At 40.2% G+C, this 26412-nt stretch overlaps 1 protein-coding gene across 2 annotated transcripts in view; it reads right to left on the bottom strand.

Moving 5' to 3' along the window:
* Nucleotides 1–26412, bottom strand: part of APPBP2 (amyloid beta precursor protein binding protein 2) — a 1023983-nt gene that overhangs the window by 710780 nt on the left and 286791 nt on the right. Inside the window, exon 2 of one of the 2 annotated variants that reach the window (XM_044054556.1) lies at nucleotides 23746–23819. The exons of the other annotated variant lie outside the window; for it this stretch is intronic. The gene's annotated coding sequence lies outside the window, so the exon portion shown is untranslated. The remainder of the gene's footprint in view (nucleotides 1–23745; nucleotides 23820–26412) is intronic. 2 annotated transcript variants of the gene reach the window in all.

Here is a 26412-nt window from a genome sequence, read left to right as displayed (position 1 = left end):
AGGAAACGCACAGCATGAAAATCTACTTATTACACTAGATGTAAGAAATCTATTTACATCCATACCAAATGATATAGGTATACAATTTATTCGAGAATTATTGGTTAAGGAAACATCTTTCACCAATGATAGAATCATTTTGGTATGTCAGCTACTTGAATTGGTACTCTCTAATAATGTTTTTTCATTTGGTGATATATGCTATTTACAACAATGGGGGGTGGCCATGGGCACCCCCTGTGCTAATACATACGCCAACCTAGTGGTACTTTGGTGGGAGAAAATGTATTTGTTTAATAATGAGATGTTTAGATCGGTAAGTTCTACAAACGATTTGTAGACGATATACTTATTATCTGGGAAGGCACCTTACAATCTTTTGATCAGTTCTTGAAGTACCTAGAAACTACAACCACTTTTCTTAGGTTCACAAAGGAAAGTTCATTTACTGAAATACATTTTCTAGATGTCACTCTAAAAATAACAGAAAAAGGTACTATTATTCCATCATTATATAGGAAACCAGTATGGAAAAATGCTATTCTAGCATTCGATAGTATGCATCCCAGACGTACCTTTTATGGTATAGTAAAAAGCCAGTTTATAAGAATTTCTAGACTCTGTACAGAGCCTGAGGATTTATTAAAGGAAGCGAATTTTATGGAAACTTTACTTATAAGCAGAGGATATGAACCAAATATGGTAAGAAATATAAGAAAAAATATCTTGGGCGACAGGGATCCCTCATACATGGATTATGTTGTCTCATCCAATGAAAACATTAACTATAGAACCTTTAATAGATCAAATAATGTAAATAATATGATTAGTTATACCATGAAATATACCAGTGACATTAATAAAGTACAACAAATAATTCACAATAATTGGAATGTTCTTATTATGGATGCACATATTAAACAAATTGTAGGCAATAAACCTAGATTTTTATATAGAAATAGCAAGAATCTCAAACAAATTTTATGCAATGATCATTAGATATTCCTAGACCACTGACTCTGGGCACTTTTGCATGTCAACAATGCAACAGATGCAGTTATATTACCAACATACAGCTATATAAGCATCCTAATATTGATTTTAATTTTGTTCCTAAATTTTATGCTAACTGTAACACACGCAACCTTGTTTATCTTGCTAACTGCACGGTTTGTCAAGCCTTTTATGTGGGCTTGACAAAAAGAAGGTTACAGGATAGGATTTACAACCACCTATATGACATTCGCAAGGGCAATGAAACAAATGCATTAGCGAAACATATGTTAGATTATCCCACTCACAGTTTCTGCTTTAGAGTGTTATAAATAGTACAACATAATAAAAGAGGAGGAGATCCAGAAAATGATTTGGCACTGGCTGAACTAAATTGGATTTTAAAACTCAGTGCACATCTCCCTCCAGGCATTAATAATTATTTGTCTATTAAGCCAATTTTAGTAGGTAGAAAGTAGCACTTTTCACAGCATTTTTAAACATCAATACAGATATGCTTATGTTATTTTTATAATACAATTATGAATTGATTTGTTCCAAATATGTCATTTATCATCCATATTTAGATACATTATATATTCTATATGATTAATTTAATTATATGTATATATACACAATGTAATTAAATTAATATAATTTATTAAAAACATACTTTATTAAATTTATTTATGTTTACATTCACATTTGTTAATATTTATATTGCCATCATATTAATATTTATTTACAGACTAAATTTATATATGACCATATCTAGGTATTATAAAATTTATTATTATACATATTCATAATGCAGGTGTTATTACATAGTTTACAAGTTACACACTTATTTTGTGTGTTTTTATGTATATAAATTTTACATACTTTATATATATATATATATATATATATATATACATATAGCATAGAACAATATCCAGTAACATTTAAATAAATACATTTAAGTTTAATGCATACTTATATAATTTTAATATTGCATTCTAGTCATTAATCATCTACTAGGAAGTTTGACTATATAATATTAATAACAGATCAATGTAATCGTTTGTTTATTCTGTTGCCTATCCTATTGCTTATTGTTCATATATGCATTTTTGAAACCAGAGTAGTGTTTCTTTAAGTAGTATATAACGTATAACCATGAATTAAATTGCATGATAATATTATTTTAATTGATTAATTGTTTTAATTTGGAAAAGTTTTCCCGCGCATATGAGTATTTAAATGCACAGAAATTTACTGAATGTTATCTGATGAAGCGTAGTTCATACCACGTGAAAGCGCTCATCCTTTTTGTACTTCAATAAATCGTATTTGGATTTTATTCTGGTGTTTGAGATTCTTAAGTGATTTTTTTGAATACATCATCGTGGTTAGAACTCGCATTATTTTTCTTCTCGAAACCTGGCTCTTCTTAAGCTCTATTATAGCAGTTTAAAGTGGAATATAAATACACGCACGCCAGTGTAATCCTCCTCCGTTGCCAGTAGCCCCCTTTTACTATAAATCTACCATTATCTTTTTTCCTCTATCACTATTGCACCTCCTCTTGCAATTGATATAATTACTCCCTTTTTCCTTTGTCCTAGATATTCCTCTTAACCATCCTGAAATTCTTTCTTTATCAAATTTACATGCTCAGTTCTTTCCAAATGCGTCTCCTGTACCACAGTTGTTTGTACTCGGCAATTTTTAACACAGTTCACTAGTCTATTTTGCATACATCTGTGAGATAATTCACATTTAAAAATAATAATGAAAACATCATGATGTTGAGAAGTTTACTATTCCCACCTGTTGTAACATTTTTTTAATGTCTAGTTTCAGCTTCAGTGTTACATGCATACACTTGTGTTTGGCAGATGGAGCTTTTATAGATGTTTGTCATACCCATTTAAACAAAACACATTTTACAAAACCTTTTGTTTTACTGGAAATCCTCAGACCAGGAGAAAAAAAAAAACAACACACACACACACACACACACAAAATACCCCTAGAACCTAAAAGTAATACTAACAAACAAAACTATGTTCATCTTCAAGAACTGTCCCAGACTGACAACCACACTCCGAGACTTGGATTACCCAATAAGGAAGGTCTATCTGTGCTTCTACTTTCACTTAGTGCTATCTTTTCTGTCTTACATTTATTCCTCTCCCAGATTAGAAAGACTTGAATGCTTTAAAAACATCATATCTTAGCCATTGAAAGACAGTATTCTGTTTTTATTGCCCTTATCAGATTGTCTCCATGGAAACATGAGAACCAGATAGTTGCTTTTCCTACAAGCCCTCATTTATCTGCTAGAGGAAAAAGTACAGTTGTGTACACTTACCATAAATGTAGATGTTTGAGTGTATTCACTGTTGCAATCATTATACTTGTGTTATCCTGCTGGCAGGCTACCCTCAGTCGGCCTGAATTCCAAAGTCTAGGTCTGGCGTCGGTTGCTGTCGCCTCTTCCCTGACGTCAGAGCGTCAGGAGTATAAAAGATGCAGCCGACACCATTTTCTTCAGTTTTTCTTGCCCCAGATGTCAGGTACCCCCAAAAGGGTAGGCTAAAAGATATGCCAATAAAACAAGCATGCACCAAAATATATTATACCTTCATCTACAAGCAAATACACCACATAGGTTGTATAGATTAGAGAAGTGCAGATAACGTCCAGCAAAGAAATGGGGGATGGTGGGTGGGTAACCTGGACTGCAACAGTGAATGCACTCAAACATCTACATTTATGGTAAGTGTACACAACTGTACTATGTTCTTCGTGTTTCACTGTTGCAGTCATTACACTTGGGTTGAATCCCAAAGCTATGGTTGGGAGGCTGGAGCTATTATAGCATTAGGAGTGGCTATGAGGCCCTGCAGAACTGCAGTGGCAAAATCTGCCCTGGATTTAGAGTAGAGTGGTAAACTATAGTGCTTTGTAAAGGTGTGCACTGAACTCCAGGTAGCAGCCTCTAAAGTGTCTTTGGTTGGTATTCCCCTGAGGAAGGCTGCAAGTGGCTGCTGCTCTGGTTGAAAATGGCCTAATGCCCTTAGGCACTGGCGTGCCATGTTGTGAATAGCAGAACCGAATGCAGTGGCCTATCCATTTAGAAATAGTCTGCTTTGAAATAACCTTTCCTTGTGATCCTGCAGCATATGCCACTAGTAGTTGCTCTGTTTTTCTGAAAGCTTTGGTTCTGTTCAAGTAGAAGCGTAGATGTTTGTGCATGTCCAAATAATGCAGAATTCTCTCCCCCTTATTCTCTGGGTTTGGATAGAATGTAGGCAGATGAATAGTTTGGTTAAGGGCCACACTGGACACTACCTTAGGCACGAATGTCAGGCTTGTCCTCAGACAAACCCTGTCGGGTAAAAAATTATAAAAGGTTCCGCAGCCATGAGTGCCTGTAGCTCTGACACTCGTCTTGCAGAAGTTATTGCTAGGAGCAGAGCTGTTTTCCAAGATAAAAACTTTATATCAGCTGTAGTGGCTGGCTCAAAAGGAGGCAGGGTGAGTTGTTCCAAGACATAATTGAGGTCCCATGCAGGTATTGGTGATCTCCTTGGAGGCCTTAAGTTTTTGGCTCCTCTGAGGTACTGCCTTAACAAAGGATGAGAAAAGATTGGTGGCTCCGTATTGTAATGGGCCAAAATGGCAGAGGCATGAATTTTAATTGATGAAAAGGATAGGCCTTTGTCCAGCATCTCAGTTAAGTATTGCAAAACCTGAGGAATATTTGGTACAGCTGTGTCAATTCCTTGTGCCTGGTTCCAAACACAGAATCTCTTCCATTTTCCAGCACAAGATTTTCTGGTACTAGGTCTTCTGGCCTCCAAAATGACATCCATCACAGCTTTAGTGAGAGGCGCGTTTTGTATGACTACATTATCCGCCATGCTGCCAGATTTAAGGTCTTTAGCTGGCTGTGCAGGATCTGATTGTCTTGTTGGAATAGTAGAAGAGGTATTTGAGACAAGGTCCAAGCTGGGCATTGAGACAAGTTCCTTAGAATTGGATACCAGTACTGGCGGGGCCAGTCTGGGGCAATCAGTATAATTTTTGGCTTCTCTTGTCTGACGTTTAGGAGTACCTTGGGGAGGAGAGGCAGTGGAGGAAAGGCCTATACTGCTAAGTTTTTCCAGCTGAAAGACAGGGCGTCCACTTTCCATGCTTGTCTGTGATAAGTCCTTGTGCAGAATCTTTTTAGTTGGTAGTTGTGAGGAGAGGCAAATGGATCTACCTCTGGGCATCCCCATTTCTTTGTTATCATGCTGAAAACTTGTGGATCCAATTTCCACTCGTGGGGATCCATGAGGTTTCTGCTTAGTTCGTCTGCCAGAGTACTTATCTTTCCTGGCAGAAATTGTGCCTGCAGATGTACTTGGTAAGTCAATGCTATGTCCCACAAAGTCATGGCTAGTCTGCAAAGGGGGTACACGAATGACTGCCTCCCTGCTTGTTTATATACTGCATGACCATGGTGTTGTCTGTCTTTATCAGTAGTTGTCCCAGATGAAGTAGGTCCTTGAAGGCTGTCGGGGCATTCTGAATAGCTAGCATCTCTTTTTGATTGATATGTAGATGCGTTTGGTTTGCGTACCATGTGCCTTGAATACATCTTCCTGCCATGTGGGCCCCCCAGGCATAATCTGATGCATCCGTTGTTGAGGTTTGCCTGGCTGAGGGTAAAGTGAATGTTTGCCCCTTGTTCTGGTGACAAGCCTTCGCCCACCATCGAAACTCCTGTTGCAGGCAGGGAATGAGGGTAATAATTGTTTCCAGACTGTGGCAATGTTGAGTCCAAACACTTTTTAGGTACCACTGAAGTTTCCTCATATGCAGTCTCGCATATGGAATTAGTAGAATGCAGGATGCCATGAAGCCCAAAGCCTGCAGAATTTTTCTTGCAGATAACTGGGCCTTTGTTGCTAACAGGTTGAAATAGGTAGTCAGTTGTCGTTGTTTGTCTGGCGTGAGATAAGCCATCTGGGCAGTTGTATTTAAGCTTGCACCCAGGAATATTATCTCTTGAGAGGGTACTAGTTTTGATTTCTTTTCGTTGACTGTGTACCCTAGGCCTGTTAGAAATATCTTTACAAATGCCAGATGCTGTAGTAGAATGTCCTTGTTCTCTGCTTGAATAAGGCAGTCGTCCAAGTAAGGATATATTTGTATTCCTCTGTCTGCAAAATGCAATTACTGGTGCCAGGCATTTTGTGAAGACCCTGGGTGCAGTAGATAACCCAAAGGGCAGTTCAGAGAATTGGTAGTGCATTGAGCCAGCTATAAATCTGAGGTATCTCCTGCATGATTGTCTGATTGGGACATGCAGGTATGCCTCTTTTAGGTCTAAAGTCACAAGCCAAGCCTTCTTGCCCAGCATGGGCAGAAGCTGCTGCAGAGTTAACATTTTGAATTTTGGAATATCCAGGAATGTATTTAAGATAGACAGGTCCAGTATTGGTCTCCAGGCTTTGTCCTTTCTGGGCACCAAGAATAGCCTTGAGTAGAATCCTAGTTCCTGCTCTTGCTGTGGTACTCGCTGAATGGCTCTTATGTCCATGAGAGATGAAATTTGTTTTTGTGCCTCTGCCCATTGATTGCGTGTTAGGTCTGACATACCGTTTGGCCTTGGCAGGGTGTGAAAGTGGAACCTGTAGCCTTGTGATACGATATTTAAGACCCATTTGTCCTCGGTGATCATGCGCTACTTTTCCCCCCAAAGGGGCTGCCAGAAGATAAGTGCTTGGTGCTGGCAGGAGAATGTCATTGAGACTGTTTCCTGTATGGCTGTGATTTTTCCTCTCCACTTTTGAAGGTAGAAGCACCCCACTGTTTAGGCCTGTATGAGCCTTGGGGTTGTGATCTGCCTCTGGGGCGTCTGTATCTGCCTCTTTGTGGCCTGTCTGACACTGGAAAGGACCAATTCTTTGTAGGCCAGTTCCTGCTAAATCTGGGAGGCTGTACCTTCCAGAAATCCTTCACTGTTTGCACAGACTTAGCTTTGTCCTCCATTTTCTTAAACACCTCTTCTGCTTTAACACCAAACAAGGCATCATGCTGTAATGGAGCATCTAATAGTTTTGCTTTAACATGATCAGGCAGATTTTGTTCTTTTACCCAAGCATGCCTCCTAATGACAGAACCTGTAACAGCGGCCCTGCAGGAGGCCTCTAGAGAATCAAAACCACATTGCAAAGTATGCTTTCCCACTTCTTCAGCTGCATGCAATAAATCCTGCATTTCTTTGTTTTCTGCACATTCTGTATTTGTCAACATTTTCTGTTTAAGCAGTGACATAAGATATTGCTGATATTTAAGCATATGAAACTGGCAATTTAAAGCTCTTACAGCCAAGGTAGCAGAAGTATAAATCTTTTTCTCCCATCTGTCCAGGGCCCTTGAATCCCTATCAGAGGGGATAGGGTTTTTTGCAGTGGAAGCCTTGACCCCTTTGGGACCCTGAGAGATAGTTTCTGGGTCAGCAGCAGGGTTTTTATAAAGAAATTTATGTGAATCAGGAACCCTGTAGTATCTGTCTGGCTTAACAGGAGCTGGTGGTAAAGAGTTAGGAGACAGGCCGGACTCTGAAAATACATCATCTACAATGTCTAAAACAGGAGGGATAGCAAGGGGCCTGTGCTGAGGTAATAAAAGGAAGTCCCTCAGCTTTTTCTTGGATTCTGAGTAATCTTCGCTCTCCCAGTGGAAATGCTCCCTCATAGTATGCAGGGTCTCCCCAAAAGAATAATCCTCAGGAGGAGAGGCTGAAGGGATAGATTCTTCAGCATCATAATCCTCATAGGGAGGAAGAGAATATTCCTGTTCAGAACAGGAATCAGAGGAAATGGAAACCTGATCTGAAGATTCATATTCTATCTCTTGTCTAGGCCTCTTATCAGGAGGGGGATGGGAACCCCTGATCAAAGTAATTAGGTCTTCGGCCATTTTAAGCATCTGTCTTTTAGGCATGGTGGCCTGTCCAGGAGAATGCTGTACTTGTTTCTTTGTCTTTAGAGTAGCTTTAGTCTTTGCCTTTGAAGATGAAGTTGGTTTCACATATAACTTTGTAGGCCTGAAAACATCCTCAGAAGCCGATGCCTGCTCAGTGGCTCCGGACCCATCTGAGGGAATATTTTCCGAGTGTCCAATACCTTGAGTTTCCAGTGGCCTAGTCAGCTCCACGTGGGAGTCGGAAGCGGCCTGTGGCTCTGAGGTAGCGGGCGTCAGGGGCTGCGAAAGCACCTCAGTGAGAACCGGCGATAGGCCTAGCGGAAGCCTCGTCATCTGTTTTGGACCTTGGATGCCTGTCCTTTTCTTTTTCTTTGCACTTTTTATAAACTCCAGTAGTCAGCTGATCCAACGGCATTATATAATTGAATCTTCTGCTAAAGTAATGAAATGCAAAATCGTACCGATGCTTAATAGCGCGTTGGTTAAATCCAGCACAAATCCGACAACTAGCAACGTCGTGGTTGCTTCCCACAAGAAATACAGTTATTAACTTTTTCTGACAATGGTCTGGAGCAAGAAAAAAGTTTCCCCAACGGGATACTTAGTTTTAATGATCTGAAATTCGAATTTGAAAATTTCAGGAGTCGGCCGACCAGCACTTGCAAACTGCTTTTGCTTTGGGCACCGCGCGGCAAGAAAGACTGAAGAAAATGGCGTCGGCTGCATCTTTCATACCCCTGGCGCACTGACATCAAGGAGGAGGCAACAGCAACCAACGCCGGGCCTAGACTTTGGAACTCGGGCCGACTGCGGGTAGCCTGCCAGCAGGATAACCCAATTGTAATGACTGCAACAGTGAAATACGATGAACATTTCCAGTATTTCCAGTCTTCTTTTGTCATGTTTCACAAATATAATTGACAAATAAGTGTGGGATTACAAAGCATTAGTTTCCGAATTGCTGGTTTTCTTCCTGTTCATCTCCATCTCCCAAATCCAGTCTCTGCTTTACTTCCAACATACTCCTAGTTAATTCTTTTTTGGCTTTTTTTTTTTTGTCCTTCAAGCATTTTCCTTTGAACCACTGGAAAATGTTTCACTGGCACAGTCTCTCTCTATGGGCTTTATTACCAGAAGAAAAAGCAGCAGAATTTCCTTCTGTTTGACTGCTCACTTTTTGTTGGACAAACTTTTCTTATTTCCTTCTTAGCATGTTTTGCAACAAAAAAAAAGGATTTTGACTATCCAGGAAAGACTATGCTGAAAATAGCTGGACACAGCTGAATCTCATGCCTGCATATCAACATTCCATGAGTTTTTACTTTGTGGAAACTTTTACTAATCTTCTGCCTGGTGTACAGTGAGTAATCATTTTCAGAAATACTGCTCTGTCTAATTTTTTTTGTACTTTATCCTTCTGCCGCAGTTTTTTTTTTTTTTCAGGAACAACTCTTTCTGCTGGTAAGATTGCATCTTTGCTATTAATGGTCTAAGTTGCTTTCTTATGGCCAGGTCTGGACCACACACACAATGTGCCCTTTCAATTTAAAGCTCCTGCTGTGGAATACCAGTCTAGTGGCTTATTTGTGCTTTCATAAAATTAGTAGTGTCTGCTCCTTCCAGCTTCTCTGGTACAGCAAAAAATGTCAGGTTCTCCCTATGTGTTCTGCCTCTAATTCTATTATTTTTTGAAGCATCTCGTCTTGAGCAGTCTCATACTCTGCCATTCTTTTCTTCACTTCAACTTCTAATTTGTGCAGTTTTTGTCACCTCATCTGAATAGCTGTTTAAACTTCTATTTTTCAGCCTTTTGTCATTTGAGTTGATATACTCCTTCAGTGTTTCATTAATTTTAATCAGCTCTGACTACATATGACTTAGGTTTTTCTCTATGTCTTGCACCAAAGCCAGAGCTTGCATTGTTTTCTGCTAAACAGCTGAAGAATTTTTCCCGTGTTTTCTCTGTACCTTTTGTGAATGATTTTCTTTCAGGCTCTCTGAATTTCTTTCTTGTCTTCCAGGCAGTATGCTTACTAACCAGTTATTGAAATTTACCAAAAAGACAAGCTCAGTGGCTCTCTTTTTTGAGTTTCACAGACTCAGACTGGGACAGCTGAAATTAAGCGGTCACTCAGCTCGCAGCCATCTTGGAAGTCCTGCAGTATTTCTTGATAGAATAACATGGTTAATAAGAAGGCTATATGATGGGTCAGAGGGAAGAATTATGGTGTGAGAATTTTTCTCCAACAAGCTGTATTTGAACAGAGGCAACAGGCAGGGATGCCCTCTCACATCTTTTTTATTTGCTTGGTATTTAAGACAATTAGGAAAGGAAATAAAGAATTCAGAAATTCAAAGGTGTAACTGGTATGCTTATCAAGAAATTAGGACGTATGTATTATATAATGTGGTATATATGTTTTCCTTCATTCTTCCTCACTGATGGGTTACAGATCCAATCCTTGGATCCAACTCTGCCACGTTTTCCAGACTTCAGATCCTAATTTCAAGCACCTCCCTCTTCCCATAATGCAATACAGCACCTCCAAGTACTCAGATCAAGTTTGCTGCCTACATCTACTGATTTACAAAAACAGGACAGAAAGGAAAGAATTAAGACTAAAAAAAACTAGGAAACAAAGGCTCCTGTAGTCCCCAATATCCTTCCAGAAATGTAAGGCCAGGGGATGGCTGGGGAGGGAAGGTGAGGAAGAATGAAGAAGGACAACACATATACCAAGTTATGGTAAGTACATAACTCCTAAATATGTTGTCCTCGTCATTCTCCCTCACTGATGGGTAGAGTCCCCAGCTACATAACTCTTGGGAAGCCCTCAAGGAAGGATATGGAAGAGCACTGTCAAACCAAGGATGGTCTACTCCTGGAGACTATGAACACTGGCAAATGTTGTCACAACTGGCAAGTCTTGGATACAATACAGTGACTGCAGCAGAGACATCAACAGCAGAAATATTGGGAAAGAAAAAAAAAACAAATAAGGTATCTGGAGATCTATCAGAATTACTCTAGAGGGGCAAGACAGCTCTAGACAGTTTCCAGCACAAATGAGCTACATCTAGTCAGAAAGTTACTGATCAGAATACTACTGGAAATAGTCCAACCTCAGAGGGTAAGATATGACCAAAAGCTGGTACAGGTCTGTGCGAATGAAAGAGGAGAACATTAGAGTTCTTGCTAGAAAGTCTGAGCACAAGACCGACAATTGTGTGGATAGGACAAAGCCTGGCTACTCCAAGTATGAAGAACAAATTGGTACAGGAGATACCTGATCTTAAAGACAAATAATGTAAGGCGATTTGGAAGGATAGGCTAGCTAAATAAGTTTCTGGATAGGCCCCTACAGAGTAACTCAGATTCCAAGGTGGAAATGGGTCTTTTTTCCTTAGCTAAAAAAAATGGAACTTTCTTCCTCCCTCTCTAAGAATTTCTCAAAACTTTGATCACTTCAAAACCCAGCTCCATTCCTACCTCTCCAATAACAGGAAATGCACTTGTACTCTACCTACCTAATCCTGCCTAATACATGAATACAGACATATACATAAACTACCTTATCCAATAGGCGTTCAATCATATTTACTGTTTTCTTACAAAAGTTTCTTTCATAGCATTCTCAGAAGATTTAAAACCTCAGTATAATGGTGACTCTGTATTATCAACCTCAAATTGTATTTACATGTAAATATGCACTGTATACCATACTATGCTGATATTCTACTGTGCTTATGTTTTACTACATAATTTTTACTAATTGTTTAATTGTTACTATGTCTGCTATGTTTTGTGGAGCTTTTCTCCCTGGGCCTCCACTTAAAATGGGCTCCTTGAGCCCAATGGACCTCCCTGGTCATCAAACTGAACATAAAATAAATAAATCTGAGCTGAAAAAAACCCTCACCAAGATCTCCAAAAGGCAAGTACCAGAGAAACTTCCACATTTACTCCCAAATGCCTTCTAAGAGGGGCCTTGTGGAAGGCTACATAAAAACTTGAACAGGGACGCGTAGGTAGATAGTCACACTACCACTGAAAGGAGAGTAGTGCCGTAACTCAACAAGTTTAAATACCAGAAGGGGAACCCCAAATTTAAAAAAAAGGCTTTCGGCTTTTCCTGGTTAGGGGTCGCCACAGCGGATCACCAGTCTGCAGAATGATTGGCAGTGGATATTTATGGTGCTGAGTTGCCAGCCCGATGCCAAACCTTCACGGTAGGCACACCCACATGCACACACACCTACCTGCATGTCTTTAAAGCTCACTCAGCCACAGGGAAGACATGCAGACTCCGCACAGAACTCCAGCAGAGAAATGAACCAAAAAACCTCTTGCTGTGAGGCAACAATGCAAACCGCTGTGCCACCGTGGCCGATAGAAAGGGAACCCCAAATAAGGCACATAATCTATTATAAAATTTTCAGATGCCGAGAGGTAGAGGAGCCAAATGTGAGGAACCAGAATGGAGTGGCGGAGTCTGCATGCTAGAGCGCTGGAAAATGCCAGCAAATGCAAAGCAACTTGAAAATGATCAGACAATATTGACCAGTCCTAGACCCTCATGGTCTCTTTGCACTGAAAGAAGGAATAGATTCCTCTGGTAAGAAAGTATGCCAGACTACTGACCTACTGTCAGTAGGCACTGTAATGGTCCATAGAGAGACAGCATCCTGAAAGGCATGCAATGTTGGAAAAAGAAAAAAAAAAGAAAAGGGAAAAAGGGATTTCCCCACCCCTAGGACAAGGAATGCCACTTGGCTTCCAAGAAAGACTACATCAGATGATCTCACTTTCCCTGAAAAGACCTCCCCCCAGTGGGAGGTGTCTGTGGTCATTGTGGCTAAGGAAGAGGAAGAGAAACGGCTACACTAGTAGAGGGGTAGTCCAGCCAGATCCAACAGCCCATATGACACTGGCATTTTATATGGTGAATTTTATGAGCCAGCTGAGACTTAAAGGAACGAACCAATAATCTGCAAAAAACCCATAGAAGGATATGTACAGGAATCTTTAAGAAAGGGAATGGCAATATGGCAGTTAAGAGGCTAAGATTATGCAAGGATCGAATTACTGGAGAACACGTGACAGTAATCCTCTTACTGGATTTCGTAAAGATGATGCACAAGCTTGCAGAAATAATCTTGCTGGGTGGGAGCGGAAAGGACAGCGGGAGCCATTTTGATTTCTAAGTGATATGATGTGGATAGAAATCAAGGATGCTATTTGGTTCGTAACATCCAAGTAAGAACTAAAATTCAAAAAAAAAAGAAGGCCAGATTCGATCGCCAGATTTTTAGTAAAGCCCATGGATCTGGAGCTTTAATCCCCAGAATGTGAGAGCTGATACCCAGTTGGAGCTTTAAGACAGTAATTGTTCAGATATGGAAGACACCTGAAACTCTCTGCACCATAGGTGAGCAGTCACTACTGCCGTGTGTATGGAAAACCCCGGAGGAGTTGTAGTAAATCTGATAAGCAGAGCTCTGATATGGAGGTGACAGGTTCCCAGCTGAAAACACACAAGTGTCATGGAGCGCGTGTTTAATATGGTGTAACAGCATATGTTCCATAAATGTACAGAGCATATTCAATCATCCTTGCCGAAAATGGCAGGATGGAATTGCACCATGATCATCCGTATTTATTACAAAAGAAGTATGTAGCAGTAGAGAAGTCAGCTTGGGGTATGTCAGGGGAAAGAGGAATATAGATATAGCCGGGGGGATGAACTTCATGGTGGACCAGTTTGGAAGCTGCAGCAGAAGACCAGGTGCACACCTCAGAGACCAACTAAACATTGGTCATGGAAATAAGCCAGAGACAGAAACACTTCCACAGAGCTTTGACAGAAAGGGTGTCAAGCACTCCATGCATGTTAAAATCCCTACAAACAAGAAAAGGAAACCAGAAAGAATGAAACAGGGCAAAGAATTTGCCAGATGTAAAGAGGGATAATAAGTCAGCCATCAACCCATCCCATACCAATGGATGTCTCTGTAATATACGTAAAAGAAAAGGCAACAAACCAATGGTCATAAATTAGACAACCATCAATCCACCTTTAGGAATGCATCCACGCCCAGCGTACATCTAGGATGTCTAAGTGCCCATGCACCCTAACATTAACTTCCTTGTAGGATCCACAACATGACTTGCTAAACCGAATTTGGCAATGCAGCCTTCTCTGCTGTAGGTTACAGAACTCCATGGGGCAGACTACAGTTTCCTGTCAATACTGAATGGTTGGGGGAAAAATAAACCATGGATTTGATCTAAGGAAACCTGGATGACAGCTCTGGACCTGAATGGACAGAATCCAAAAACAGTCCACTCACTATGGGTGATGTGCTACCCCTGGGAACCGAAAACCTCAGATTTGAGGAAAGCATCCCCCATAGTAGCTGCGGGTCTGAAGCCGCAGGAATTCAAAAGAGATCCAGTTAAAACAGCAGTGTCTCAACGGGGGATTAGTAAATGTACGGGGATCCCTGTCAGAAGGCGAGTTTTGACCAATGATAGCAACAAATACTGAAACCATCAGATCCAAGGGAAGCCCCAGATCCGAAGAAATGTGTCCCTCATGACATTTCAGGATCCAAAGAAGCACAAGTCTCACTGGAGACTGTCCAGTTGTAGGATCCTAGGATCAGAAATCAGACAGTATGTGAACGGACTGGATCCAAAGTTTAAAAGGCACTGCAAGAGTGGTCTACAGAAGCAGCAAAATAATGAATCTGTCGGATTCAAAGAAAAACAACAGCTCAATAGTACCAGATCGGAAAGAGACAAAGCTAAATATTAAAGAGTTCTCCATGGGCACTCGATATCCATACAATCAGAGTCTTAAGATTAGAGGAAGGGGAAAGAGAAACAGATCGGATCAATCGAGTTCCATGGTGGGAGGAACCAGGATCCGAAGGAGTCTATAATCAGTCTGAAGCCAGGAGGTTGATCCAAGCGGTGTCACAAACAGGTGAATCCACAGACCCAGGATCCAAAAATAAAAGTGGAAATACCCCAGACCCAACCTGTCGGATGTAAGAAGGCATGGGACCTGGAGGCTCTAGTGACCTCGGATCCAAAGGATTGGATCCGAGACGCTTGTTAGTTATTAGGTGCCTCTCTCTGCAGGGGGGTGGGGGTCCTAGTCTTAGGATCAATCAGGTTCCATGATGGGAGGAGCCTGGATCCGAAGGAGTTTATACCTCAGTGCGATCCCAGGAGGCTGATCAACGCAAAGTCACTGACAGTCAGATCCACATAAAGTACAGCTGTGTACCTACCATAAATGTAGATGTTCAAGTGTAAACACTGCTGCAGTCATTACACTTGGGTTATCCTGCCGTCAGGCAGTTCCCCAGTCGGCCTGAGTTCCAAAGTCTTGGTCCGGCGTCGGTTGCTGTCGCCTCTTCCCTGACGTCAGTGCGCCAGGGGTATAAAAGATGCAGCCGATGCAATTTTCTTCAGTTTTTCTTGCCCCAGATGTCAGGTGCCCCCAAACTGGTAGGCTGCAAAATATGCCAATAAAAATGCATGCACAAAAATAACATTTTCTTCATTTACAAGCAAATACACCAAATAGGTTGCATAGGATAGAGAAGTGCAGATAAGTCCCAGCAAAGAAACGGGGGATGGTGGGTGGGTAACCTGGACTGCAACAGTGAATACACTCGAACATCTACATTTATGGTAGGTACACAACTGTACTATGTTCATCGTGTTTCACTGTTGCAGTCATTACTCTTGGGTTGAATCCCAAAGCTGAGGAAGGGTGGCTGGGCTAAATAGGATTAGGAGAGGCTATGAGGCCCTGCAGAACTGCAGTGGCAAAGCCTGCTCTGGACTTAGAGTAAAGAGGTAAGTGGTAGTGCTTTGTGAAGGTGTGCACTGAACTCCAAGTTGCAGCCTCTAAGATATCTTTGGTTGGTACTCCTCTGAGGAAGGCTGCTGAAGTGGCTGCTGCTCTGGTGGAATGAGGCCTAATGCCCTTAGGCACTGATTTGCCATGTTGAAAATAGCAGAAACTGATGCAATGGGCTATCCATTTTGAAATAGTCTGTTTTGAGATAGCCTTTCCTTGTGATCTTGCAGCATATGACACCAAAAGTTGCTCAGTCTTTCTGAAAGCTTTAGTTCTGTCCAAGTAGAATCGTAACTGCCTGTGTATGTCCAAAGAATGTAGAATTTTCTCACCCTGTTCTGTGGATTAGGATTAAAGGTTGGCAAGTGAATGGTTTGGTTAAGGGTCACACAGGACACCACCTTAGGCATAAATGTAGGGTTTGTCCTCAGAGAAACCCTGTCTGGATGAAAAATGATGAAAGGTTCCACAGCCATGAGTGCTTGTAACTCCGTGACTCGCCTTGCAGAGGTTATTGCTAGGAGCAGAGCTGTTTTCCAGAATAAGAATTTTATATCTGCTGTTGATGCTGGCTCAAAAGGAGGCAGTGTGAGTTTTTCCAAAACATAATTGAGGTTCCAGGCCGGAATTGGTGCTCTACTTGGAGGCCTAATGTTTTTGGCCTCTCTGAGGTACTGCCTTATTAAAGGAAGCGAAAAGATAAGTGGTTCCGTATTGTAATGGACTGAAATGGCAGAGGCATGAATCTTAATTGATGAGAAGGAAAGGCCTTTGTTCAGCATCTCAGTTAGGTGTTGTAAAATCTGAGGGATATTTGGTACACGTGTCAATGCCTTGTGCCTGGTTCCAAGCACAGAATCTCTTCCATTTTTCTGCATAAGATTTTCTGGTGCTGGGCCTCCTGGCCTCCAAAATAACATCCGTAACAGCTTTTGAAAGAGGAGTGTTCTGAATGGTTACATTATCCACCATGCTGCCAGATTTAAGGTCCTGAGTTGGCTGTGCAGGATCTGATTTTTTGTTGGGTCAGCAAGTGAGAAGTTTGAGGCAATATCCATGCTGGACCTTGAGACAAGCTCTTTAGGATTGGGTACCAGTGCTGGCATGGCCAGTCTGTCGCAATCAGTATCATTTTTGCCATCTCTTGTCTGACCTTTAGGAGTACCCTGGGAAGGAGAGGCAGTGGGGGAAAAGCATACACCGTTAGATTTTTCCTGCTGAAGGATAGGGCGTCCGCTTTCCATATTTGTGTGTGATAAATTCTTGTGCAAAATCTCTGCAATTGGCAGTTGTGAGGGGAGGCAAACAGATCTATGTCTGGGCATCCCCATTTCCTTATTATCATGCTGAAGACTTGTGGATCCAGTTTCCATTCGTGGGGATCCATGAGGTTTCTGCTTAGTTCGTCTGCCAGAGTATTTGTTTTTCCTGGCAGGAATTGTGCTTGCAGGTGAATATGAAAAGCCAATGCTGTGTCCCATAAGGTCATTGCTTGTATGCAGAGGGGGTAAGAATGCGCATCTCCCTGCTTGTTTATGTACCACATGACCGTAGTGTTGTTTGTCTTTATCAGTAGCTGTCCTGGATGAAGCAGGTCCTTGAAAGCTGTCAGGGCATTTTGAACAGCTAGCATCTCTTTTTGACTGATGTGAAGATGCATCTGGTTTGCAGGCCATGTGCGCTGAATACATTTTCCTGCCATATGGGCTCCCCAGGCATAATCTGATGCATCCGTAATCAGTGTCTGTCCGGCTGTGGGTAAACTGAATGTCAGACCCTTGTTGTGGTGACAGGCTTCTGCCCACCATCGAAACTCCTGTTGCAGGCAGGGAATGAGTGCAATTACTATCTCCAGGCTGTGGCAATGCTGAGTCCAAACACTTTTTAGATACCATTGTAGTTTCCTCATATGCAGTCTGGCATATGGAATTAGTAGAATGCAGGATGCCATGAAACCAAAGGCCTGCAGGATTTTCCTTGCAGATAGGTGGGTTTTTGTTGCCAATTTCTTGAAGTAAGAAGTCAGTTGCTTTTGTTTGTCTGGCGTGAGATAAGCCATCTGGGCAGTTGTATTTAAGCTTGTACCCAGGAATATCATCTCTTGAGAGGGCACTAGTTTTGATTTCTTTTCGTTTACTGTGTAGCCTAAGCCAATTAGTAATCTTTTTACAAATGCCAGATGCTTTAGAAGAATGTCTTTGTTCTCTGCTTGAATTAGGCAGTCATCCAAGTAGGGATATATTTTAATTCCTTATTGTCTGCAAAATGCAATTACTGGTGCCAGGCATTTTGTGAAGACCCTGGGCGCAGTAGATAAGCCAAAGGGCAGTGCAGAGAACTGGTAATGCATTGAGCCAGCTATGAATCTGAGGTATCTTCTGTAAGACTGTCTGACTGAGACATGCAGGTATGCCTCTTTTAGGTCCAAAGTTACGACAATCCTTCTTGCCCAACATGGGCAGTAGCTGCTGTAGAGCCAACATCTTGAATTTTGGAACTTCCAGAAACGTATTTAGTATATACAGGTTCAGTATTGGTCTCCAGGTTTTGTCCTTTCTGGGTACTAGGAACAGTCTGGAGTAAAATCCTTGCCCCTGCTCTTGTTGTGGTACTCGTTGAATGGCCCTCATGTCCATGAGGGCTGTAATTTGTTTTTGTGCCTCTGCCCATTGATTGTGTGGCAGGTCTGGCATACCTTTTGACCTTGATAGAGTGTGAAAATGGAACCTGTAGCCTTGGGACACTATGTTCAGGACCCATTTGTCTTGGGTAACCATTTGCCAATTTGATGAAAAAAGTGCTAGTTTTTCCCTAAGGGGGCTGCCAAAAGAAAAGTGCTTGGATCTGGTAGAGGAAAGTCATTGAGACTGTTTCCTGTAAGGTTGTGATTAGTCTTCTCCGCTTTTGGAGGTAGGAGCACCCCGTTGTTTAGGCCTGTATGAGCCTTGGGGCTGAGATCTGCCTCTGCAATGCCTGTATCTGCCTTTTTGTGGTCTGACACCGGAAAGGACCAATTTTTGGAAGGCCAGTTCCTGCTAAACCTGGGTGGCTGTACCTGTAGGAAATCCTTGATTGTCTGCATGGATTTTGCTTTATCTTCCATTTTTTTCAACACCTCTTCTGCTTTAGTTGCAAACAAAGTATCACGCTGTAATGGTGCATCTAATAATTTTGCTTTAACATGATCAGGCAGAGTCTGTTCCTTTAACCAAGCATGCCTTCTAATAACAGAACCTGTAACAGCGGCCCTGCAAGAGGCCTCCAGTGAATCATAACGACATTGCAAAGTATGCTTTCCCACTTGTTCAGTTATATGCAATAAATCCTGCAATTCCTTGTTCTCTGAACATTCAGTATTTGTCAACATTTTCTGTTTAAGCAGTGACATTAAATATTGCTGATATTTAAGCATATGAAACTGACAATTTAAAGCCCTTACAGCTAGGGTAGCAGAAGTGTAGACTTTTTTTCCCCATCTAACTAGAGCCCTGGAATCCCTATCAGAGGGGACAGGGTTTTTTGCAGTGGAAGCTTTAACCCCCTTGGGACCCTGAGATATAGTTTATGGGTCAGCAGAGGGTTTTTTATATAGGAATGTATGAGAATCCGGGACCCTGTAGTATCTGTCTGGCTTAGCAGGTGCAGGGGGAAAAGAGTCTGGGGACAGGCTGGACTCTGAAAATACATCATCTACAATGTCTAGAACAGGTGGAATAGCAAGGGGTCTGTGCTGAGGAAGTAGCAGGAAGTCTCTGAGACTTTTTTTAGATTCAGAATAATCTTGGCTCTCCCAGTTGAAATGTTCCCTCATGGTATGCAGGGTTTCCCCAAAAGAATAATCCTCAGTAATCCTGTTCAGAAGAGGAATCAGAGGAAATAGAAACCTGATCAGAAGAATCATACTCTGTCTCTTGCCTAGGCCTCTTATCAGGAGGGGGATGGGAGCTCCTGATCAAAGTAATTAGGTCTTCGACCATTTTGAGCATCTGTTTTTTAGGCATGGAAGTCTAAGTAGGAGAATGCCGTACTTGTTTCTTTGTCTTTAGTGCTGCTTTAGTCTTTGAAGCTGAAGATGGCTTAATATATAGTTGTATAGGTCTGAAGACACCCTCAGAAGCCGATGCCTGCTCAGCGGCTCCGGACCCATCTGAGGGAATGATTTCCGAGTGTTCAATACCTTGAGTATCCAGAGGCCCAGTCGGCTCCACGTGGGAGTCGGAAGCGGCCTGTGGCTCCAGGTGCCAGGGGCTGCGAAAGCACCTCACTGAGAACCGGTGACTGGCCTAGTAGAGGCTTCATAGTCGGTTTTGGACCTCGGATGCCTATCCTTTTCCTTGTCCTTGCGTTTTTTGTAAACTCTGGTTGTCGGCTGATCCGATGGCATTATATAATTAAATCTTTGGCCAAAGTAATGAAATGCAAAATCGAACTGACGCTTGATAGTGCGTTGGTTAAATCTAGCACAACGTTGACAAATAGCAACGTTGCGATCAGGGCCTAGGCAAGGAATACAGTAAACCAACAATGTGGAAGGAAAGGAACTTCTGTAAGGACAATTTAACTGAAGCAGAAAGGTTTTGCCTAAATGAGTTGAGTATGTCGGACAAAATGAGAATCATGAAACCAGTCAAAGGGGGAGGGGTGGTCCTGATGACTAAACTGGATTATAACAATAGTATGAGTATTATGTTAAGTGATGAGACCACCTACAAGAGAGTAGCTAGGTATGACATAACTAAGGCATACACAAAAGTTGATTGGCAATTATATGATTTATTGCTGGAAGGATTTATTACTAAGGCAGAATATGAGTACCTTTTGGTTGAACATCCTTTGACGCCATCAATTTTTGGTATACCCAAAATACACAAAAATGTTTCTAACCCCCCTTTCAGGCCTATAGTCTCTGCAAAGCAATCTAAAATGGAGGCTATAGCTCATTATGTGGATATAAACTGTAAGGAAATAGTAGCTAGTATTAAGCACATCCTAAAGGACTCATGGCACTGCCTAGAATTGCTTCACAAATTTAGAAATGAAGATTTGAAGGAAGTTCAATTAGTGACAATAGACATTGTGAACTTATTCTCGGTAATCCCTTTGACAGAGGGTTTAGAACTATTTGAGAACAGTTTGGAGGTGTTTGGTAATTTTCACACAGTTAAACGAAAACTTCTTGTTGATTTGATGGAACTGGTATTGAAAAACATTTTTTTCCAGCATGAAGGAGAATACTATCAACAATGCAGTATATACAAATCTGGTGTTAGCTAAAAATATTTGGAAGTTTGTACTGGTCTAAAATAGTTTTATATTTGAGGTTCCTTGATGATATATTAATATTTTGGAAAGGAAATAGAGAGGAATTCAAGGATTTTGTGGATTACTTGGAAGATAGCACTACATTTTTAAAATTCACATATAAAATGGAAGAAGAGAGTTGTGAATATCTGGATTTGAAAATTTACAAGGGTGATGACAATTTAAATTCTACAATACACCGTAAAAAAACCTTTTCGAACTCTTATTTACATTTCGATAGCTGTCACCCTTATTTTCAAAAAAGAAATTTAGTAAAAGGGCAAATGGTAAGGTTATTGAGAATAATAAGTGACGACTTAGAATTTACCAATGAGTTATTAAAACTGGGAAACATGTTTTTAGAAAGAGGATACCCAAAAAATTTAGTTGAAAGGTTGAGGTACGAAGTGAGTAATAAAAGGAAAGAAACTTTTAAGCCATTATTGATACATGGTACCCTCAATAAAAACGATAACATATATAACAAAGATGGTAAGATAGGGGCTTTTTTAGTCCCCTATAGTAACAACATTAACCACTTTACGAATACTATCAAAGAATGTTATGAAAAGGTTTTTATTAACCAAGCAGATATTTTACAGTACATAGGGAATGTGCCATCTATAGTATTCAGTAGAGGAAGGAACTTGAAAAACTATTTTGAAAGTCAAAGTTTATTCAAGAATTCCATAATGAGAAAGTGTGGCTTTTGTAAAAGTTGTCGATTTATCAATGACGGGCCATATGTCATACTGCAAGGTTACAATAGGACACTAAGATGTCCAAGAAATGTAATTTGTAACACTAAATTAGTTGTATATTTAGCTACATGCATGTCATGTTCCTCATTTTACATAGGGAAAACTAAAAGGAAACTCAGGGAAAGAATTGTAGAGCACAATAGAGACATCAAAAATAGGAAGGTTACTAGTTCCCTATATATACACAGTACAAAATGTAAATGTTTTAAGAAGTTTTTATTTTTTGTTATAGATAGAGTACCAGACATAAATTGTAATAATGAAGGGGATTTGAACACATTGTTGGAGACAAAAGAATGCCTATGGCAGTTGAGGCTAAATGCATGTATACAACCAGGATTAAATGAACATATATCTATTGCAAGTTATTTAAAAATGAAATCATATATTATGTAGGTTTTTTAGATGCTTTAACCTACATGTAGATATATTCTAAGTATGCATGTATGAAACTGCTAAGGATTTTGTATATATATTTGATTTACATTCACCTATATAAATGTTATATATCCATAGTAATAATTTTTCTCATTTATTAGAATACATGTTTTTAAAGGAATTTTTTATCTATATAGTTTTGTGATATTTTGAGATACATAGACAAATTGCTTTTTTGTACATCATAACTATTTGTTTAAAAATTTTTTAAAATAACTTTTTAACATATTTTAATATATTTTTAATGTTTTTGCACATAAAATTTTACTTGTATATCCTATTTCTATGCATATTTGCACATGGCATATTAAGATGTTTACATTCATATTATAATTTTGCATGTTTACTTAAATATGAATAGCATAGTCTACATAAAAAGTTTGGTGATGTATGTAAGGGGTAGGTAGACTAATTTATTACTCAATTAATTGAGTAAATTGATAAATGCAAATTGAAGAAGATGTAGGAAGATGTGATTGGCTTATGTGTTTTAATAGTAGTGTATAAGAAGTAACTGCTCCAGTCTTTTAATTAACTCTGATGAAACCCTCGGAGGTAGTGGGTGAAAGAGTTTTTTTGCGCTCAGTAGTGTTGTATTAATAAAAGGAACTGTTCCGTGGATCCAGTTGGCGTTTTGCTCTTGCTTTTTACAAGGAATACAGTAAGAGTGAAAATCCTTATGAGGTATTTGCTTCCCACAAGAAATACAACTGTTAACTTTTTCTGACATCGGTCTGGAGCAAGAAAAAAGTTTCCCCAACGGGGTACTTAGCTTTAATGAAGACTTCGGTTCTGAAATTCGGATTCGAAAATCTCAGGAGTCAGCCGACCGGCGAACTGCTTTTGCTTCGGGCACCGTGCGGCAAGAAAGACTGAAGAAAATGGCGTCGGCTGCATCTTTTATACCCCTGGCGCACTGATATCAGGGAAGTGGTGACAGCAACCGATGCCGGACCTAGACTTTGGAATTCTGGCCGACTGACGGTAGCCTGCCAGCAGGATAACCCAAGAGTAATGACTGCAGCAGTGAAACACGATGAACATCCAGGATCCAATGATAAAGGGGGAAAACACCCCAGGACCAAACTGTCGGATACGAGAAGGCATAGAATCCTGGGATCCAACAGAGTTTCTAGTGACCTCAAATCCAAAGGACTGGATCAGAGACGCTTGCTAGTCATTGCTGTTACTCTCTCTACAGGGAGTTAACCCCAAAAGAACAGGAAGAAACGGTAAGAAACAAAGGGTTCTAAAGTAGAAAACCAAGTACCCAAAACCAGCAGCTCCGACAGACAAACAAAATAAGATGTATGACAAGTAAGGTCCTCCCATCCACTTGCAATGTCCTGCAACTGAAAGTGGGAACATTTAATATATATGCATTCAATATGGACCAAGACTCATACCTTTCAAACTCATAGTGCTCGCCTCAAACGCGAAAGACTGCCAGAATAACAGGATTTGGGTAAGCGTACAGCTCCTGAAAGACAAAAATTCAGAAAACAACTGTACGTTATTCTAGTCTACTTGCACACCTCCCCGAAAGTAGCACAGGAAACCAAGGCCATGCATAAGGTAACGAATTCAAGACCTCTGACCCGTGACCTCACTTTTTTTGTTTTTTCTTTTAAAAGGGGAGATAATAAGCTGTTATAATCACTCTGCATATTGTGGTCGGACTTATGCGAAAGAATCTAGCCTGCCTTAAACTTGGATACCTCCAACCTTGGACTTGGCAACGTAACCATCAACTGTGCAGAGACTTGCAAAAAAGCACAGATGTTCATCTCCTCATAATGATCTGATTATTGCACAAAAAAAATTGTGGCTTCCCGACAACTTTGAGGCAAATCATAAAAACAGACATTTGTACTTGTGAAAAAGGATACTCTAACAAGTGTCTTAACCTGCAAGAGCAATATCTAAAGATGCTCAGATTGTATGTTTTAAAAAGGGAGCGGTTACACCCACCAAGAGTGGGAAAAATTCTGCACTCTTTCAACTTCTTTTAAAAAGGAGATGTATACAACATACAATTCCAGTATCTGTAAAGTATAAAAACCTTTGCAGGCAAATAAAAGCAGACTACGTAAGTGTGGCGGCAGGAACGCTCCACTGTTAACAGAAACTACCAACACATAGTGAAAACATGGAATGGATATGGGTAAAAACCACTGATACTATAAACATAGACAAGTAATCTCCCGACTGGCTGAGTCTAACAGACCAAAGAATTTACAAAACAAAGATTCTCACACTTTATCATGTAGTGAAAATACACAAGAAAAGGCATGCCATGAGACTGTAAGCTGCAACAGAGCTAAATAACAAGCAACAAGCAATGAACTAGCTGAAACTAAAAAAGACCAATCAATAAAAATGGATAAAGGAAGGTTAGCCTAGAAATTTAGAGAAATTAGAAAGAATAAGCTACACGAAAGCTCGAGAACAAAGAATCTTTCCATCTTGCTTCTTAGGTGGCAAATAAGATCTGAGGACTTGGAGGTCCTGTGTTGCATTATGGAAAGAGGGAGGAGCTCGAGATTAGGATCTGAAGCCTGAAAAATGTGGCAGTGTCAGTTCCGAGAATTGGATCCATAACCCATCAGTGAGGGAGAATAAAGAGGACAACATCAAATAGTTAACTTTATTTTCAGACGATACTTCTTTTGTACTTGAATACAGAAAAGGACATTTCAGTCTTGCAAAACATTTTGAGACGGCTTCAAATCTTTTCGTGATATAAAATGAATGAACATAAAACAAACCCTATAGTGATAAACCATGTACCCACACATGAACTGGTTCAGCAATACCTACACCTATGAGGACATAAGGTGAAGTACTTCGGTGTATTGATTAAAAAAATTATTCTATTTTGACAACTAAGGATATCCGAAAAGAAGCTAAATTATAGATAAAACTAAAGCTACGAAGATGGAAATTTTTGATTATCGATAAGAAACAATGAAAACGTATTTAGTTCCTTTAGTTTTATAAACCATATAGTTTTTATATCAACTAAAGTGAAGTTGTCAATAACTAATAGACAAGAAGGAATTTTTCTGGAAGAGGAAGACAACAGTTATGAGGAATAAACTGATTATCCCCATAGAACACAGTGGTTTAGGATTACATGATTTGAAGGGATACATTAGGATCTATGCAGTTAAAGTTCATATACATAACTCGGGCAGAAGGTTATAAAACAAAGTGAAAAGAAATTATGATGGACCGGGGGGGGGTGGGGGGGCATACTAGAAACAAGAAAACAAAAGGATTTTGGATACAAGTTCTTACGGAAAACCACCACCACCAGATTACTGTACTTGTACGGTAGCATAAAGTATTCTAAAAACTAAGCCAATGTAGAAAAGGTGAAAGATTTTACCAATAGGGATAAATAAAGGGTATAGAAAACAGAAAATGGAGGTGGAATTTACTGGAGAAAATTAGCAAAACAAACAAACCAAAGTAATGGGAGCAAATAAGAAGGCCAAACAGAAGTTTGTCCTGTAGGCTACAGTTTCCTTATTGGGAACTCAGAGTACAAAAGCAAGTAGAACAGGACAGAACACTGCTAAGTGAAAAGACCAACTCTGGTTCACTTTGCAGTTGAGCCAAAAACAAAAACTGCTGTTAAAAGGATCATTAATAGAGCATATAAAATACTGTTTGATGACAGAATCAATCAGGTGAAGTTGGAAAACACTGGAAAGGCAATAGTAGGAGGACATATGTATGCCTCCCACATAAGTTACAAAATCCAGATGGTTCAGGATTTTTGCATGAAGTGTTTTCATATGCATTTTTATACACCAAGCAGATTTCGGAAGATTTTTCCTCAAGTAAACAGCAAATGCTGGAAATGTGATGGGAAACTAGAAGTAAAGGTGACCATGTTTTTGGGAATGTAATAAGTTAGCAGATTTTATAAATTGCCTGCACAGTATTTTCTCAGAAATATTAGGGAAAAATTATTGTAACCAAGCTGGGATAGATCATCTGAAATGCCTACATAAGGCTTTGTTACTGCCTACCAAAAAAGCAATACCTAAAAAATGAAAATTGAC

The sequence above is a fragment of the Protopterus annectens genome, chromosome 13.part0, assembly GCF_019279795.1.
Source record: "Protopterus annectens isolate FY-2018-M chromosome 13.part0, PAN1.0, whole genome shotgun sequence".
Lineage (NCBI taxonomy): Eukaryota > Metazoa > Chordata > Ceratodontiformes > Protopteridae > Protopterus > Protopterus annectens.
This window is presented reverse-complemented; position numbering and strand designations above follow the sequence as displayed.